Source organism: Equus asinus, chromosome 8, assembly GCF_041296235.1.
Source record: "Equus asinus isolate D_3611 breed Donkey chromosome 8, EquAss-T2T_v2, whole genome shotgun sequence".
In the NCBI taxonomy this organism is placed as follows: domain Eukaryota; kingdom Metazoa; phylum Chordata; class Mammalia; order Perissodactyla; family Equidae; genus Equus; species Equus asinus.
In genome coordinates, this window is record NC_091797.1 from 27,553,839 (window position 1) to 27,561,116 (window position 7,278).

Here is a 7,278-nt window from a genome sequence, read left to right on the forward strand (position 1 = left end):
ATGGGAGCCAGCAAGACTGGCCAGAGCCCAGGAACGGTGCCAGGCGGTGCCTGAGAAGGCGCCCAGCGTGCAAGCTCGCTCGAGGCCAGCCTGCGAGGCCTTACCGCCCAGGGCCGGCTCCTTTGATCTCCAAATGCTGTGGGCCTTTCTCAACTGCTGGGGCCTCCACTGCAGCTCGTGGAGAAACATGAGCTGTTTGGAGAGAATCGACAGGTTTCCAAGCAGAGAAAGAGAACAAACCGTTCCTGCCCAGCTGGCCGCCCTGCACTCTGGCGACCTTTCTCCCACGACCCGTTTCCCAGCCTGAGCTATTTCTTCCCATCTTCCCACACAACACGAGGAGCTGTTCTCTGCGGGCGAGTCCACCATTCGCCACCTTCTCCGTTCCTAAGCTCCTCTTTTAAACAGTTCCGGGACAGCTGTGATGTAACCCGCCACACACAAGCCCACAAAAATCCATTTCTCCCACCAAGAGCGGCACAATCCCTTCCTCTCTTCCCACCAGGCTTCTCCCTTCCTTCTTTCCTTTCAACAAATAGCCCCTGTGCCAGGAACTTGGGGAAATATGACAAATGACACTCGTGAATCTCACCTGGGTCTTAGTCCTTACAAGACCCCGAGGGAGCTGGCCCGGCTTATCTGCCTCTGTGTCCCTAGGAGTTAGCACAGTGCCTGCACACAGGCTCCCCTCACAGCCTTCCTGAGTCCCGAGCACAGAGGAGCAGGAGCTGTGCGAGTGCGTCGGGCTGTCTTCCCTCTACCTTCGTCCTCTCTCAGTTTGGCTTTGGTCTCCCCCAACCTCATTCTCCACGTTGACCGGTTCCATCAAGCCGCAGCTTTGTCCCTTCTTGTCGCCCAGGGCCTGACCCCTTGGGACTTGCACACACCCTTCAGTTTTCCACCCATCTCGGGGCTCAGTGCTCCAATGTCTGTGAGCTACCACCCTCCCTAGTCACAGTCCCCCGCAGGGCAAATCAGAAAGAAGCTGGCTGCGCGTCCACTACTCTAGCCTCAGTTTCCCCACTCTATTTCAGAGCCACCTTCCTCTGGTTTACATTAGGGATCTATCTAGTTTGTGACTCACTGGGTGTCACAGCCGAGTCCGTAGCCAATGGCCCACAAGACCCAACTCCCTGACCTCATTTCCACCATTCTCCCCTCTCTCACACTGCTCTGGGCATCTGACTGCCTCTCTGCCCGCCAACCTGCCAGACAAACTCTCACCTCAGGGCCTTTGCACTTGCCATTTCTCCTATGGAGAACTCTCTTCTGCCATATATCTGCATGGCTCACACCCTCATCTCCTTCAAATCTTTGCTTAAATGTCGCTTTCTCACCAAGGCCTTTCCTCACCCCCACATACTTCCCAAATTGCAATGTCACCACACATTCCCAGTCCTCCTCCCCTGCTTTATCTTTCTCACTTATCGCTTTCCAATATACTGCTTTCTTTATCATGTGCATTGTCTGTCTCCCTCGCTAGAATGTCAGCGATATGGAGGGAGGCATTTTCATCTGTTTTGCTTACTGCTAAATCCCCAGCATCTCCAACAGTGCTTGGCATGAAGTGGGTGCTCAATAAATACTGGCTGAAGGCATCAAGGGGATTCTACTTTCTGTCCCTCTCAAGCTCTCCCTGGGCAGGAGCTCCAGGGCGGCAGCTTCACCGTGAGTTAATGTTCATTCTGCTCCGGACCCTGCTGGAACACAGGCCCCAGTCTCCTGACAAGACGTCTCTTCCACCTGGTCCCCAGCAGAGGTGGGGGGAGCGAGCCACACCTCCCTTACTGTCCTGCCCCTTTATTAGAGGCAAGAATGGGAGCTACAGGCCTGGGGAGAAGAGAGAACTTAAACTGGAGGCTGCATGTGACTTTTCCCCCAGTCCATGGAGAAAGCACCTTCGGTGGTACTTTCCTTAAAAAATAAAAAAAAATGGTGCACACTGGAATCATCCTCTGAGGGGCTTCTCTAAAACGTTTTAATTTCCAGACTCTGCCCCAGAGATTCTTAGTGAACGGTCTGGGCTGAGGCCTGGGCTTTTTTTTTTTTTTTTTTTTTTAACTCCTTTAGTGATCCTGATGCTCAGCCAGGATTGGGAATGAGAGGTTCCGGCAATGCCTCGGGCGGTTCTGTTGTCCGCTGGAGTCCCAATAGCACCAAGAGGGAGCGTGTGCACCCTAAGGTGTCAAGTCTGGCTCTCCTGCTGGGGGAATCGTGCGTGTGCATGGAGAGTCTTCAGCTCACCCATCAGGTAACTGTTCACTCACACATTCACACACTCACACAAACACACACTGTTCTACCACAAAACAACTAATCCTCAGAGATGGCAAAGTCTAAACCGGGATTTACAAACTCAAATGCCGACTAGAACCAGGCAGGTAACACGACTGGCTGTGGCAGGTGTGTTGTCAGACGTGGAGGTGGGTGGGGAACTGATGCCCTTCTCACAGGGCAGCTTCTACTCCGCGATGACCTGTTCTCATCAAGACGGAACACAGGCCGTGTGGTGCCAGATTTTCTTCTTTGTTCTCCCCAAGAGAAATCAGAATTCAGGAATTTTAAATGAAATAACCCATATTTTCACTTAAAAATCCTGATGCGGCCAACGGGTTGCTAACCCCAGTTTTACAGCCGCCAAACTGCCACCTCTCGCAAGGCTGACCCCTCTGACCATGGGTCGGTCTTTCTCGAGATCACATTAGGGCAGTGTCCCTTCCTTCCCGCCGCCCTTCACGTCCGAGCTGACAGGAAACGGCTGCCAGCTCCAGAGCCACACACGGCTTAATGGCTGCCCCCGCAGCTCTGCTGAGACTCCCCTGAAGCTCTGAAACAGCGGCGAGCCGCAGCGGTGTGCTAGAGCTGGCTCCCGCTGCCTGAGAGAGTCAACCGTGCCCACTTCTTCCCGAGTCCGCGCTTCGTGACACCACATCAGCAGCCTGAAATCAGCCACGGCGAGATTATTTACACCACATGAATCAGCAAGTGCTACAAACGAGAACTTTTCTTTTCCTAGAGAGCCGGTTACACACTCACTGGCACACCACAGCATGTAAGGATTCAGGCTCTGCCAAGGGCTGGCACAGAAGCGGCGGCAAAGGGAGGAGCTTGGTTCTTCTAGTTACATAAGGATTCACATGAATGTGTGCAGCGGGCACTTTGACAGCACCTTCCCTTGAAGACCCCTGGCTACCCACTGAGAAAGACAACAATCTGAGTCCTGGAATATTTTTCCTTAATTAAGGAATAATGGCTGTACAATAAAATGCCCAGATTTTAAGAGTACAGTTTGGTGAGCTGTTACTAGCGTACCCTCTTGTGTCACCACCACCCCTCTCAAGAGGAAGAATGGCTTCATCCCCCAGAAGCTTCCTCATGCTTCTTTCCAGTCGTTCCTCCACCACGGGCAACCCCTGGTTCGGACTTTTATCCCCACAGATTAATTTTGCCTGTTTCAGAACTTTACCTAAATGGAACCATACAGCGGGAGTTCTTTTGCGTCTGGATGATTTCACTCAGAATCATGTTTTTGAGACTCATCCACGTTGCGGCCCGTGTCAACAGTTCATTCCTCTACAGTGCTGAATGGTTTCCCACTGAACGATACCATCTCCATCCCCACGCTCACCCAAACTCAGCTCAAGGGCCCATTAATGTCGGGTTTGTACTGACCGCTGCAGGAGCAGAAAACGTCTCTCTACCTCTGAGGACAAAAAGACACTGGGCATGAGACATAAAGAGACTTACCTTTCTCCACCAAGAGGAGCATGACAGAGCACGACGCGAACTAGGTTTGATCCCTCTGTCAGTGGAGTGAGTACTTGCTCTCAGTGACACGCCACATCTCCCCAGAGTGTGGAGGCCCCATTCCCTTCTATACTCTTGGAAGTTTCACCCCAAGGTCTCAAAGCCTATTAGTCCCCAAATTGTCGTCCATGTTTCTCTCCGAAGGCTTAGTGATGCTCATGCCAACAACTTTCTGGTGACGATACGCCAGAATCCCCACACCAGAGATGATCACAGTTATAATGTACCTTCTTTTAGCATAATTTGGAGAGGAGGTGTTTCCTAAATTGAGTGGTTCTATCTTAGCAGTTCTCTGCTCCCTTAATTCAGAGAGTCCCCTTGCAGGAACTGCTGGGCTGTCACTAGCTAGTGGGAAGCCCCTATTATTTCTTGGGTGGAAGTGGACCCATGCCAGCAGGGTAACCAACTGGCTTTGTGCAGAAACGGGTCGGAATGTACAAATGAAGAACTACTCACAAGGAAGGGAGTGATGGCAGGCTGGGAAAATCTTCACAGCAGTCCATGGAGGAAATTCCCAAATCCAAAGATGAGGCTTTCCCCCTGGATGTTTTGGGACTAAAAACAGCCAGCATTTATTGAGTGGTGGCTCTGCCACTCTGTTACATTCCTTGTCTCCAGTTCTTATCGTACCCCTGGGGAAACTAAGGTTCAGAGAGGCTCTCCCGGCCACACAGCTGTGAGCAGCAATGCCAGGATTCAGAGCTAGACACCTGTGACTCCAGATCGCGCGTTTCCTTCACCAGGTTGGCTGTTTCCAGAGAAGTCAGCAACTGTGGAGCTCCCAAGGCTTGACGTGGCCTGCAGAGTGTCCTCTCAGGGGGAGGAACTGTCTCTACACGAGGTGTGAAGAAATGGAGGAGGAAGACCGGAGGGAGGCTGGCATCCGGCTGCCCCTCTGGCTCTCACGTGCATGGTGCCCACTCTGGGTGTCACTAGTAGATGAGGGCCACTAGCATGTGTCATGGCTGCTGTGACCATGTTCTCTTTACAGACCACAGATCCAGAAGGCCTTTGTACCAGCAACAACCTTGAAGTGACTGGCCTGCCAGCAGCAGCCCTAGGAAGCCCCGGGTCGTCACTCTGTACACCAGCCCCTTTTCTGTCTTTACCCTCCATTTAAGAGTGTGGGGTGTCAGGCTCCGGCAGATCTGGATCTGAAGGCTGGCTCTGTCTCTTCCTGTATGAGAAATTATTAATACGGGATGAGCATTTCAACAGTGTGACTGATGTTCGAAATTATTATTTTTTCTAAGAATTTTTCTACAGACTTCCAAAAGTAGTGATGTTTGTAGTTACTATAAATCAAGCTTTGGAAATCCAAAAAATAAAGACTGCCTTCCTCGTAGACGTAAAAGCAATTTTCTGGCCACAAGGGCATAGTGCCATTCATTTTAGTGTTGATATAGTTTATACTCAGTCTCCTTGTCTCTTCTGCAACAGATACTCTTAAGTAAACCAGGTTTTCTAAATAGTAATTCTTAAAATCTCAGGTTTACAAAGTTGCTAGTAGAATTGTATTTGAAGGCCTTAGGTCTTAATTTTTTTAATGAGTGCTCTAACCTAAAACAGACATGTGGAATAACTGCTGCGAGGCAGTCCTGTGTGTGACGTTTTAAGTTGGCACGTGCAGTTTTTAAGTTGACATGTAACTGTATTCGCTGTGTGACCCTGTGCAAGTTACTTAACTTTTTGTTTCCTCACCTGTGCAATGAGGATCATCATCATAACCCTGGCCTCACATCGTAACAATAAAGGAAGTTAATATTTTCAAAGCCAGTGGCAACAGTCTGGCAGGACCTGGGTACCCGTGTAGGCGTGCCTCACTTCACTTAGCAGAGGAGTCCCTGAATATAGGAATATATGGTTGAATTTAGATCGTAAAACTGCTCAAGAGAATCCTATGTGTTTTGGGGGAGGGCGGGGGCAGTGGTGCCCGAACCTTTTGATGTCTGGCCTCTGGGTAGGGTTGATGTCTGGATGTGGAACCCCGAGGATCTAGGATGGAAGGAAGGCCAGTGCTCTTCCCTCCCACCGCAGGAAAACAGAGGCAGCAGCCAGAACATTCTCACCCAGAACTAGTAAACAAAGAGCCTACATCCAGACAAGCCCATCTTCTTTACACCGGGGTAAATTCTCCCGACACCTGGCACACATCATCCCTCCCCAGGTGAGGCCTGAACTCGCTGACCTTGGCATGGCCTCAAGATCACTGCTGATCTGGTTAGTGTGATGCCAACTTAGTTGCAATAGTGGGTACTTACTATTTTGTCTTCTTTTTTCATTGTAACATTAGCTCACCGCAGGATTCCACGCGCTGGTGGTCCATATACTTGGCAATTCTCAAGATCTATAGGAGTCTTATTTCTTGCCAATTTTCCACTGTTTGTTTGATCCTGCTTTGGGGCACATGGGTCTCCCTAAAGTTTTCATCCTGTAAAATGGTGCTACCATAAATAACTTTGTGCAATTTTTTAAAGTACTTTTGCTTTTTTCATTCATTTTCTAGAAATTATTTAGTGAGTTCCTACCATGTGCCAGACATTGTGCCAGCCATAAATAGGACAGTCCCTGCTCTCAAGGAACTTACAGCCTAACAAGGGAGACTGACAAGAATGCGCCATGTGGCAAGCGCTGTGGGTGGTAATTGCCGAGGGTAATGGGATCCTGGGCCACTAACCAGCTCAGGGCTCCCCGCTTTATAGCTCCAAGAACAGAGCACTAGGTTGCTCCATAGAGTGAATGCTGAGCAAGATCTTCTTTCATTCAATCACTTTAGTGAATATATTTTCCATTTCTAGATGATCTGTTTGATTCCTTTGCAAATATACCTGTTCTTTTTTCTCAACATCCTTTTCTTTTTTCTAGTACTTTCTATTCTTTATCTTTGGCTTCAACTGAAAACTATATTTTCCCTCTTAAAGTTTCTTCCCGATTGCCCTATTACATCAAGTTCCTGGGAGTATTAATCCTCCTGTTTTGTCCATTCACTCTCAGGATGGAATGTGTTTTTGAGTGCTTTGTGATTTTTTTATGGTGAGGATTTTTTTTCTTCCTCTTGGCGTTCCTGTGAGCCCTGGGTTGTGGAAATATGGCTAGAGTGCTGTTTTCTCTGTGCTTCTGCTCGGTTCCCTAGGGGTCTAACTGCTTTAACTGACCCCTTTTCACTTTTATTCTTTGCTTAGGGAAATTGTTCAATCCCTTAGAAACAATTTACTGAACATCTGCTATATGTATATCCTCCATATTGGGTGCTGTGGAAGATACAAAATAATGCAAGACAACACAATGTGGCTGCCTCACCTGAAACCACAGTCAGAAAGGTCCAAATACACAGAAAAAGGTAGGTGACCACAGAAAGCAGAGCAAAAGGCCTAATAGTGAACATGCAATCGAGTTTGGAAGGAAAAACAGACAGGCGGAGAAAAATGGGGAGGAAAAGCCCAGAGGAGGAGGTTTATGTGAAGGAGTTTC